The sequence below is a fragment of the Panthera uncia genome, assembly GCF_023721935.1.
Source record: "Panthera uncia isolate 11264 chromosome B2 unlocalized genomic scaffold, Puncia_PCG_1.0 HiC_scaffold_24, whole genome shotgun sequence".
Taxonomy (NCBI): domain Eukaryota; kingdom Metazoa; phylum Chordata; class Mammalia; order Carnivora; family Felidae; genus Panthera; species Panthera uncia.
In genome coordinates this window covers 69,587,250-69,599,586 of record NW_026057580.1, presented here as the reverse complement: position 1 = coordinate 69,599,586, position 12,337 = coordinate 69,587,250, and the positions used below count along the sequence as shown (strand labels likewise).

General features: G+C 36.9%; 1 protein-coding gene and 1 non-coding gene across 5 annotated transcripts in view; one reads left to right on the top strand and one right to left on the bottom strand.

The window, feature by feature from the left end:
• Positions 1-12,337, top strand: part of REV3L (REV3 like, DNA directed polymerase zeta catalytic subunit) — a 174,418-nt gene that overhangs the window by 35,945 nt on the left and 126,136 nt on the right. The gene's annotated exons all lie outside the window — the stretch shown is intronic.
• LOC125939175 (U6 spliceosomal RNA) lies at positions 765-868 on the bottom strand. The gene has a single exon (XR_007462939.1). It is a non-coding gene; the product is annotated as a U6 spliceosomal RNA (small nuclear RNA).

Sequence of the window (12,337 nt, the reverse complement as noted above, 5' to 3'; positions counted from 1 at the left end):
GGAAGAAATGTCAGTGTTGTCACCTGTACAGATATTCTTAAAGATTTAAAAATATTTGATTCAATAACCTTTTAATTTTGGATATTTTTCATTTCCTACTAAGAATTTATTGAAAATTATCACAGTGATTTTTTAAAAAAATATTACATCTGTGATGTGATTATATAGGTATTTCCTTATAAATCACTAAATTTATATGATAAAAAAATATATCCCTACAGTTTTTGTTGTTACTTTAAAAATTTGTTTGAAGTGGTGCTTTGGTAAAGTGAAAAGAACACCACACTAAGGATCAAGAGTTTATAGTACTTGTGGTTCTGAAGTCCTTGGAATTCTTCTCATCCGATTAACTGTGTGACTTTAGGCACTTTGAATCTCTTGTCTCATATATAAAATGGGTAAACAAACTGATACATCCATAGAAGAAGTTACTTTGGAACAACAAAAAGGAATGAATTACTGATACATGTGACATCCTGGATGAATATTAACATCACAGTGCTGGACAAAAGGATTCAGGCACAAAAGAATATTATACAGTGTGATTGCATTTTTATGAAGTGCTAGACAAAACTATTGTGAAAAATCAGACCACTGATTGCCTCAGAGGAAGTGGGGATTGACTGAAAAGCAGTACAAGGGAATTTTGGAGGTGATGAAAATGGAAAATGTTCCATAACTTAATAAAGATACATTTGTCAAAATTAATAAGGTATAGTTATTGTGAATTTCATTATCTGGAAAATTTACCACTCCTCCCCCCTACAAAGGAAGAATAAACAAATTTGCCAATCATCCTTGCACGGGGGCCATGCTAATCTTCTCTGTATCATTCCAATTTTAGTATAGGTGCTGCCGAAATGAGCACTAAACAAATACTTTGAATTTTAGTCAGTATATGTGCTTTTCTTAGTGGTAGTAGGTAGTAGTTCTGAAACTACTTTTTATGTTTTTTAGGATTATGCAAACGAATAAATATATTAGGATAATAAAAGCCAGGTTTCTCACTGTTGGACAAGAGAAAAACATGGATATAGGGACAGCTAGAATGTCTCTGGGGTGTTGGGTTGGATTTGGAGGTATGAGTATGAACTGTTTTTACCATATGCAGAGAAGGATAGATGGATAGAGAAATATAGGATGTGTGTGTATGTATATAAATATATAAACTTCTCAGTGCGGTGCTTAGAGGTTCTAGAAGTAATGATACCCCCCATAGCAATGAGTATACTTTGTATCCACATCTTGATTTCTAAACAACATTCTCCACTAAAGGTAACCAAGACTCCCTTGAGAAAACTACAAGATGAATCTGGAACATCTTATTGTTCCAGAAAATAAAGTGTACAAGGAATGATGGAAAGACATCAAAAGGGCGTAAAAATTCTGGTTTCCACTCAGACATGAAAGAAAAGTCACCATTCTTGTCCTTAAAACAGGAACAAAGTTGAACAAACTAAAAGGCAACAATTCTTCTTACATACATCAGAGAACTGAGGTCACAGAGTAAACTAATGCCCCCCAAACTGGGGAGACAGGTGAATACAAAGAATCACAGCTTGCTGGGAGCATAAGCTAATGTAAATAGGAAGTGGTAGGAGAACTGTAACTGATGACCAGCCAGAAGCTGAGTGTGGATTAGCTTAATAGTTAAAAACTCCTGGGGTCCAGTTTTAGGAGGGCTCCCCACACTTTTGTAAGTTTTTCCTCCACAAGCTCCACCAGGTTCTCACAGTTAAGATTGGGGATACGGGTATTTCCTCATGCTTCCAGCAGGAGAGGAATAGTCACCATGTTGCAGTATGCTCACAGCATTCTGTTCTCTCCTTGCCCAAAGGGGAAACTCCCAGAACCTAACCAACTTGGGGAAATCAACTTCCTCTCTAGTCTTGCTGTCTCTTCTAAGAGGGGAAAAAAGGCACTTTCAAAAGCACTCTAAAAGACTCAGACCTCATCATAGGGTTATGGAATACTTCCCTTCCCCCTACATTTTACATCAACAGGGCTCCTGTGTAATAATAAGGGATTACAGGTTAAAGAACTGTGAGGCTTGCACTTTAAGGAGTTTCTAGAGAAACCCAAAGACAACAAGGAGAGAAAAAACAAGGACCTTAGGGGGACCTGGGTGGCTTATTTGGTTAAGCGTCTAACTCTTGATTTCAGCTCAGGTCATGATCTTAGGGTTCATGAGTTTGAGCCCCACATCGGGCTCTGCACTGAAGGTACAGAGCCTGCTCGGTATTCTCCCTCTCTCTCTGCCCCTCCTCTGCTTGTGTGCTCTCTCTGGCTCTCTAAATAAATAAACTTAAAAAAAAAAAAAACCCACAGGACATTTGAGGAAATTTTATACAGTAAATACAGCCTAATTCCTAGTGAGATATAGCAGAGATTTTGGAATTATCAGAAGGTGAATTTAAACTATGATCAATATGCTTAAGGCATCTAATGGAAAAGGTGTACAAAATGTAACATGTAAGAACAGATGGGTAATGTGAGCATTGGGATTGAAATCCTAAGAGAGAATCAAAAGAAACTACTAGAAATCAAAAGTACTGTAACAAGTGAAGAATGCCTTTCGTGGGCTGACTCATCAGAAAGAGGAAGGAGCAAAAGAAATACTTGAAGTAATAATGGCTGAGAATTTTCCAGAATTAATGACAGACTCCAAACCACCAATCCCGGAAGCTCAGAGGACACGAAATATGCCAACTACCAAATCTACATCTAGACATATATACAAACTGCAGGAAACCAAAGACCTGGAGAAAATCTTGAAGGAAGCCAGAAGGGGAAGAAACACCTTACCTATACAGGAAGAAGGTTAAGAATTACTTTGGAGTTCTCTTCACAAACCATACAAAGAAGAAGAGAGAAGAGTGAAGTGTTTAGTGTTGAAAGAAAAAGATCAACAACCTAAAATTCTGTATACATTGAAATTATCTTTCAAAAGTGAAGGGAAATTAAAAAGTTTCTCAGACAAAAACTGAAGAAATCTGTCGCCAACAAGAACTGTTAACTTGCCTTGCAAGAAATGTTAAATTCTTCAGAGAAAAGGAAAATTAGAGAAGGAATAAATGAAGGTAAAATAAAACCTTTTGTTTTCTTAGTTGATGTAATAGGGAAGTTCAAAATATAGAAACAATGTATTGAGCGATTACAGCTTATAGATAAGTGAAATTAGGTAGCAATGTTATAAGGGGCAGGAGAGAAGAATTTGGAGTACTGTTTTAAGGCACTTACCCATGAAAGGCAGTATAATGTTATTTGACAGTGGAGGTAGTTTAGAGTAAACGTATACTACAAATTCTAAAGCAATCACTAAAAAAAATTCAGTTTTTCTTTTAATACTTTAAAGATGGTACTCCACTGACTTCTGGTTTGCATTGTGTTTGATAAGTTTGGCAATATGTTTTTGTCCAACACTTTAGAATTCTAATTTTCATGACTTATAACTGCCTTATTCAGGCCCCCAAGTAACCAATTTTATGCTTAGTAGAACTAATAGGCCTTATCAGTCTGGTACTGTTAAGTAACTAAACACAGTCCTAAGAAAACTTCCATTTAATTCATATACAAAGTTGTGTGACATTTGGGGGGGGGGTGGTTTGAGGGTTGGGGAGAGGCTATGCTGCTTCTACCTTTTGACAGAGCAAATATTAAGTATGTTTGGTAGTTCAGTTTTATTGTTATTAAGTAAAGTCTGAAAGTTTTACTGTCTGAAAAAACTTTCTTACATTGATAGTTCTTAATCTTTAACTTTTTATCTGTTTCTGGTAATGATCACATTAAGTAGAACATCTCTCTGTAATTTGACAACATACCATAATGTGATTGAAGGTTTAAAGTAGTATACTTAGTGCATGATTAAATGGAAATAAAGATATGTAAGTTGTTTTAGTGGCTAATGTTCGTACGTCTCTCAATATATGCATGATTTCTGTGATGCAAATCTAGTAATTCATTTTAAAATAATTTCTTTTAATGTTTATTTATTTTGAGAGAGACAGAGATAGCACGCGAGCAGCGGAAAGGCAGAGAAAGAGGGAGACACAGAATCTGAAGCAGGCTCCAGGCTCTGAGCAAAGAGCCCAACACGGGGCTAGAACTCACGAGATGTGAGATCATGACCTGAGCCGAAGTCAGATGCTCAACCGACCGAGCCACCCAGACACTCTCCAATAATTCATTTTAATGTATGCATTGACTCTAATGGTATATTCAGAATTAGATCTTCTTATTAGAGACCTCAAAAAAACAAAAACAAACCATGACTGTGGGTAGGTTAAAAAATTATGTAAGAGCTTCATTCAGATACAGTTTTACAAATTTGCCTATTCATCCATGTTATACCATCTGTCAGTACTTCATTCCATTAAAATGGCTGAATAAACCATTGTATAGTTGTTCCACATGATATTTATCCATTCGTCAGTTGATGGACATTTGAGTTATTACCACCTTTTGGCTATTATGAAAACTGCTACTATGAGCATTCATATACAAGTTTTTGTGTGAGTGTATGTTTTCATTTATCTTGGGCTATACACAAACACACACACACACACACACACACACACGTATATACATCTATTCCTACATATATATACATAATATGTAGGAATATAATTGCTGGTCTTATGATAACTTTGTTTAATCTTTTGAGGACCTACCAATCTATTTTCCAAAGCAGCTACACCATTTAACATTCTTACCCCTAGTATATGAGGTTTCTAGTTTCTCTGCAACACTTGTTATTGTCTGACTTTTTGATTATAGCTGTCTAGTGGTTGTGAAGTGTATTTCATTGTGGTTTTGATTTGCATCTTATTGATGGCTACTGATGTTGAGCATCTTTTCATCTACCTATGTGCCATTCTTATATCTTCTTGGAGAAATGTCTATTCAGATTCTTTGTCCATTTTAAAATTGAGTTATTTGTCTTTTTAGTAATGAGTTGTAAGCCTTATCAAACATGATTTTTAAATCTCTTACTCCCTGTGTTGTCCTTTCACTTTCACTTTCTTATATTTAGGTAAAATTTTCAGCTCCTTCAGTGTTCAGCTACCATAGTGTGGTTGTGCAGTGTAATAGATTTGTATAATTTAAATTACCTGTAATATTTTATTTATGTGTCTTTGAAAGAAAATTCAGGTATTTATATACAAATTTGACTGGATAGTAGTAACTTTATCTTGGTTAGCTATTAATACTGTTTTTTATTTACTTATTTATTTATTTCAAATGTTTATTTTTGAGGGAGAGCATGAACTGGGGAGGAACAGAGAGAAAAGGAGGGAGGACAGAGGGTCCAAAGCAGGCTCCATGCTGACAGCAGTGAGCCTGATGGAGGGCTTGAACTCACAATCTGTGAGATCATGACCTGAGCCGAAGTCAGATGCTCAACCAACTGAGCCACCCAGACACTCCTATTAATACTGTTTTAAATCACCAGAGGTAAATTTTCAGATATTAATCAGATTATTAATTTTACTTCAACACCTTGAATTACTTACCTTTCAATTTAAATACCACAAAGATTAATATGTGTAACCATACTGGCTGTAAAACATCTGAAACTAAAACAGTATTTGTTTTTTTTTGTTTTTTGTTTTTTTAAGTAGGCTCGACTCCCAGTGTGGGGCTTGAACTCACGCCCCTGAGATTAAGGGTCACATATTACCAACCGAGCCAGCCAGGCGCCCCAAAACAATATTGGTTTTATAAGCCAGAATTTTATTCTTAGCAAAAGCTAATAGACACTAGTTATTTTTATGATATTTAGTCTGAAAGGTACACATTTTCTTGGAGATTCTGGCTTGAAACCACTGTTAGCAGTTTAACTTTTTAAGGCTAGACTTTTTAGAAAAATGTGATGATATACCATATTGTGTGAGCCATTAAGTAGTACCCAAACTGAGGTGACCAGTCACTGTGAAGGTCAAAGTAATTACTAGTTTCCTTTCTATGATAATTGCAAACTAAGTTACATATGAAATTTGGACATGTCATTTCATCACATTTTTGATATATTAATCATAAAAATATTTGTATGTTATATTTTATTGCTGGTTAGTTTACTGTTATTTATTATGGAAAGTTGATCCTTAATTCAATCCCTTCTAGTCCCCTTGCAAATATGGGAAGGTAGGAGAACATTTTAAATATCTTTGTTAGGTTTTGAAAAGAAATTGTAAGGAGAAAAAAGCAGTCCAGTTTTCTAGACTTAGTTGAAAGACATCGTATTTTGTTGGTTTTCCAACAACAAATTCTCAATTCTCTGACATCACCTGTGGGTGCTTTGTAATTCAGTTCAGTTATGACACTACTCAAAATTAGTGTAGACACCACAGGGTAAGGGATCAGCTCCACAAGACTGCTCCCACTTCAGATGCCAGCCATAATTGGATACCCATGCTACCTGCACTTCTGCCGGGCCGATTACAAATTTGGGGGTTCTCTCAACCCTTCCTCAGGTTCAATAAATTGCTAGAATAACGTCTAGAACTCAGGAGAACCCTATGTTTGCACAGTTTATTATAAAGTGTACAATGAATAGCCAGATGAAGACATACATAGGGCAAAGTTCAGAAGGGTCCTAAGCACCAACCAGGAAGCTTTCCCAAGCCTTCATTGTTCCAGAATGTCTGTTGAAGTTTCATTACACAGGAATGATTGATCGAATCACTGACTATTTATGATTGAACTAAATCATAAGTCCTTCTCTTCTCCCTGGAGGTGAGGTGGCAGATGGGGAAATGGGGTTGAAAATACCAATCCTGTAATGATATGGTTGATTCCTCGGGCAAGCAGCCCTCTGTTGTGAAGCCATCTAAAGAGCTCATCATGGGTCACTGCATTAGTATAAATTCCATTGTGATAGAAAGGGATTCATTATTAATAACCAAAGATAGCCTATTGTTCAGGAAATACCAAGGGTTTTAGGAGCTCTGTGCCAAGAATTAGGCACAAAGACCAAATACATGTTGTTGTTTTTTCTTTTTTATCAAACCACACATGCGTATCCAACATGTATCAAATACCTACTGTATTCTAGGCTCTCTGCTAGGCATTGACAGTAGGAAGAATAAGAAGACATGGTACATGGTGTTCAAGGAACTCATGCTGTAGGTATGGACACAAAGACAGTGAAGTTGCATCTTAGGTGGGAATTAGGTTTTGAAACAAACGTATGAGATTAAAACCTTTTATAGGCAGAATTTCCTTGACAGTCTCTTAAATTGCATGAATTCTATCACACTATCTTTTAATAAATCCAACGGCTTAAATTTCCTTATATATAGACATAGGGGCACCTGGGTGGCTCATTCGGCTACACATATGACTCTTGATTTCAGCTCAGGTCATGATCTCATGGACAATAACCTCATAGACACTAATCACTTTTCTTCAGTTGAGCTCTAGTTGAAAGAGTTGACCCCCAATCAGGGCCATGTTTTATGAAAACTGAACTGTACCTTTTTTTTTTTTTAAGTTTATTTATTTTGAGAGAGGGAGGGGCAGAGAGGGAGAAGAGAGAGAATCTCAAGCAGTCTTGGTGCTGTCAGTGCAGAGCCCAACGTGGGGCTCAATCCTATAACCATGAGATCATGACCTGAGCCAGAATCAAGAATTGGACACTTAACCGACTGAGCCAACCAGGTGCCCCTGAACTGTATCTTTTAAACAGAATCACACTTAGTTGCCTCTTTCAATAGGAGATGCTTCCATTTTAGAAGTACAAAGGAACAGAAACAAAATAAAGAATTATATAAGGATTTATATACCCCATCTCATGGTGCTAGATCATAAATTTGTTAACTGGGCACACTGCACCATTTAGTTGTGTTCTCCTATTCATTCACTTTGTCTCTTTCTCTCTCTACCTGAGTCTCTTCCCATCCCCCTTGATCCCTTCCTACCCAAGTAAATAAAATGCATATATGATGTGATTCTACTGTATATAAACACACCTGTCACATAAGAGCATAATAGATTTATATATCATATAAATTCCTTAATTATTCACATAAATAAGGAAACAAGTCATACACTTTTGTAGGTAGAAGAGGGTGCGTATACTTGAAATACTTGCCATTTCAAGTAAGTAATAGCAAGTATTTCAAGTATATCTCTCCAGCCAGGGAGCTGACTCTTAATAGATGCAGTTACAGTATTTTCTATCTAAATGTTTTTTGTTTTCTTCAGAAAATACTTTACATCAAACTTTTCTATTTCCTCAGTGATGAGTCTTCTGGTTATGGAGTACGTTAATTAATTCAACAATGTATATTGAGCATGTTTGAGACATGGCTGAGACAAAAGATTCTGGTCCTCAGAGTTTTTTCTTTGACTTGTGATGCTTCTATAAGTTGTCTTCATTTTGCGTAGTACTCAAATTGTACTGGTGAATGTAAAGTGGGAAAATTGATCTTCCCCATTGAGTTGAGAGCTGTAGGGCAAGATATGTGTGTCCTTCAGCCACCTACCAGTTCTGGGTAGTTTTACACCTGCCATTTTGCTGTTTGTTTTCTCTGTGTCTTATGCTCTTTTGTTGTTTTATTCCTCCATTACAGTCTTCTTTTATACTAAATAGATATTTTTTAGTACATTTTAATTCCATTTCCCTTCCTTCCTTCCTCTCTCCTCCTATCTCTCTCCCTTTCTTTCTCTTTCTTTTAGTTATTTTCTTTATGGTTATTCTGGGTATTATAATTAGCATCTTAATTTAAGACACTTTAGTTTGGATTAATCCCAATTTAATTTTCATACAGGCATACCTCATTGTACCTCACTTTGTTGTGCTTTGGCAATACTGTGTTTTTTACAAATTGAAGGTTTGTAGCAACCCTGCATCAAGCAAGTCTATCAGTATCATTTTTCCAATGGCACTTGATCACCTGGTGTCTGTGTCATATTTTGGTAACTTGCAGTATTTTAAACTTTGATTATTCTATTTGCTATGGTGATGTGTGATCAGTGATTTTGACTTGCTAAAACCTTAGATGATTGTTAGCATTTTTTTACCAAGAAAATACATATTTTTTAAATATTTATTTATTTTTGAAAGAGTGCAAGTAGGAGAGGTGCAGAGAGAGGGTAGGGTGACAGAGTATTTGAAGTGGGCTCTGTGCTGACAGCAGGGAGCCTGATGTGGGGCTTGAACTCATGAACTGCAAGATCATGACCTGAGCTGAAGTCGGATGCTCAACCAACTGAACCACCCAGGTGCCCCAAGAAAATATTTAAAAAAAAATTTTTTTTTTTTAACGTTTATTTATTTTTGAGACAGAGACAGAGCATGAACGGGGAGGGTCAGAGAGAGGGAGACACAGAATCTGAAACAGGCTCCAGGCTCTGAGCTGTCAGCACAGAGCCCGACGCGGGGCTCGAACTCACGGACCGCGAGATCATGACCTGAGCCGAAGTCGGACGCTTAACCGACTGAGCCACCCAGGCACCCCAAGAAAATATTTTTTAATTAAAGTGTGTACATTGTTTTTTCAGACATGATGCTGTTGCCCACTTAATAGACTACAGTATAGTGTAAATACAACTTTTAGATGCACTGGGAAACCAAAAAATTCTTTTGACTCACTTTATTGCATTATTTGCCTTATTGCAGTGGTCTGGAACTGAACCCACAATATCAGTATACCTGTAGTATATTAAAACTTTGTTCCATTATAGCATCACTTATGCAGATTACATCATTACACATTATAAACCTCTTGACACAATTTTATAATTATTTTATGCACCTGTCTTAAGGTCTTAGGTAGCAGAAGGAAAGAATTATAAAAATAAGTGTTTATTATCTTTTTTATTTACCTATGTAGTTACCTTGACTGGTACTCTTTATTGCTTAGTGTGGATTTAAGTTACTGCATATTGTCTTTTCATTTTAGCCTGAAATGCAATTTCCTTTAATATTTTTTGCAGGTCAGGTCCGCAAGTGACAAGTTCCCTTAATTTTCAATTAGCTGGGAATGTCTTGATTTCTTCTTCCTTCTCACCTTACCTAGGTCTCCTTTGTTTTCACAGGGTAGTTTTGCTAGTTACAGAATTTTTGGTTAATAGTCTTTTTTTTTTTTTTTTTTTTTCATCACTTTGACTGTGTTATCCCTCTGGCCTCCATGGTTTCTAATGAGAAGTCAGCTTTTAATCTTATTGAGGAAATTTTGTACATGATGAATTGCTCTTCTTTTGACACTTTTCTTTTCTTTTGTTTTTTTTTTTTTTTTTTAAGTTTATTTGTTTATTTTGAGGGGTGGAGGGACAGGGAGAGAATTCCAAGCCAGCTCTGCGCTGACAGTGCAGATGTGAGGCTTGAACTCAAAACCGCGAGACCATGACCTGAGCCAAAGCCTGATACTTAACTGAGATCCAGGTGCCCCTCTTTTGCCACTTTCAAGATTTTGTCTTTGTTTTTTGGCAGTTTGGTTATGATACATCTTGGCATGGATCTCTGAATTTCTCCTGCTTGCAATTTACTAAGGTTTTTAGATATTCAGATTAATGTCTTCCATCAAATTTGGGAATGTTTTTGCCATTCTTTTTTCAAATATTCTTTCTATCCTTTTCTTTCTCTCTTCTGCTGCTGAAGCTCATATTATGTATATGTTGGTATCCTTGATGGAATCCCAAGGATTCTGAGGCTCTGTTAATATTTTGTCATTCTTTTTCTTTTTTGTTCCTCAAATTAGCTAACCTGTCTTCTGCCAGTTCAAGTATGTTCTTGACCCTCTTTAGTACAATTTTCGTTTCTGTTGTACTTTTCAACGTCAGAATTTCTGATTCTCTTTTATAATTTCTTTCTATTCATTTTTATTTTCTATTAGGTAAGACATGATTCTCAAACTTTCTTTTAATACTTTAGACACAATCTCCTTTTATTCTTTGAAATATTTTTAATAGCTGGTTTGAAGTCTTTGTCTAGTAAGACGAACGTTTGGGCTTCTTCAGGGACAGTTTCTATTGACTTCCTTTTTCCCCCTGTGTGTGGACCATGCTTTTCTTTTTCCTCGTATGTCTTATGTTGAAACTAGATATTTTGAGTAATATGACAGTTAAGGAAGTCATATTCCTCCCTAACCCCATGATTTGTTTTTGCTCTGTTGTTGGTGATGATGTTTGTTTCTTCAGTGACTTTTCTGAGTTAATTCTGTACAGTCTCTGTTCTTTGAAGTCCCTGTTCAGTTAACTTATTGGTCAGAATTTCCTTTAAATGTCTTGAGCCAATAGATCTCCTTCCAGCTTTTGTTGAGGGGCTCTATATGCGTGTGTGTTGGTGCAGAGCCTCAAGGTCAGCCAGTATTGAAAGATTAGGGCTTTCTCAGCTCTTCCTGAGCATAACTCCACACATACGCATAGCCTTATGAATTCCCAGGACTGTACTACACCTTTCAAGTTATTATGGACATTTCAGTCCTCAGTTTTTCCTTTTAAGCTTTTTTGTTTAGCCTTTTGTTAGCTGCAACTAGTAAACCCCCCCTCAGGCAACTGTAATGTTAAATGGTTGCTGCTGATTGTTTTCCACAGTATGTTGCAGACGGAACTGTCTGTACACATGGAGTGAGCTCTGCGTCTGATCAAATAAAGACAAGTCCTGAGAATGGAGCTTTTCATTTTCAGTGAGCTGCCAAGCAGGTCAAATAGTGACCATTTTCTGGTGATCGGGCTTTTGAGGAACTATAAATCTGTTCTCTATTCTGTAGTTGCAAAGCTTTGGTTTTCAAGGCTGCTCTGGAGCTGGGGAGGAGAGGGGATTGGATTAGGGCAAGTTAGAATACCACAAAGCTTGCTCTTCTTGCTAAGATTCAACTGGTTTTCTTGCATAAACACTCCTTGGACTGTCACCAGCCTTTTAGGTAATTTCCAAAGGGCTGAAAAAAGTTGATTTTGACAGAATTTGCCAGTGTTTTTGTTGCTTTTATGGAGGGGAGTGGGTTTTTAAAGGTTCTTCCTCTGCCATTCTGGAAGTGTCTCTTGCCATTTCTACATACTGTTATCTGCATCCTGCTTCCAGTCTCTGATACAGCCCGTCATTGCTTATATTTCTCTTATATATTTAAGTTTTTTTAAATTTTAATGTTTATTTATGTTTGACAGAGAGAAAGAGAGAGACAGAGCATGAGCAGGGGAGGGGCAGAGAAAGAGGGAGACACAGAATCCGAAGCAGGCTCCAGGCTCCAAGCTGTCAGCACAGAGCCCGACGCGAGGCCTGAACTCACAGACCGCGAGACCATGACCTGAGCTGAAGTCGGACACTCAGCCGATGAGCCACCCAGACGCCCCTCTCTTACACATTTCTAATGAGCCCTTGGAACTCTCTGGTTCC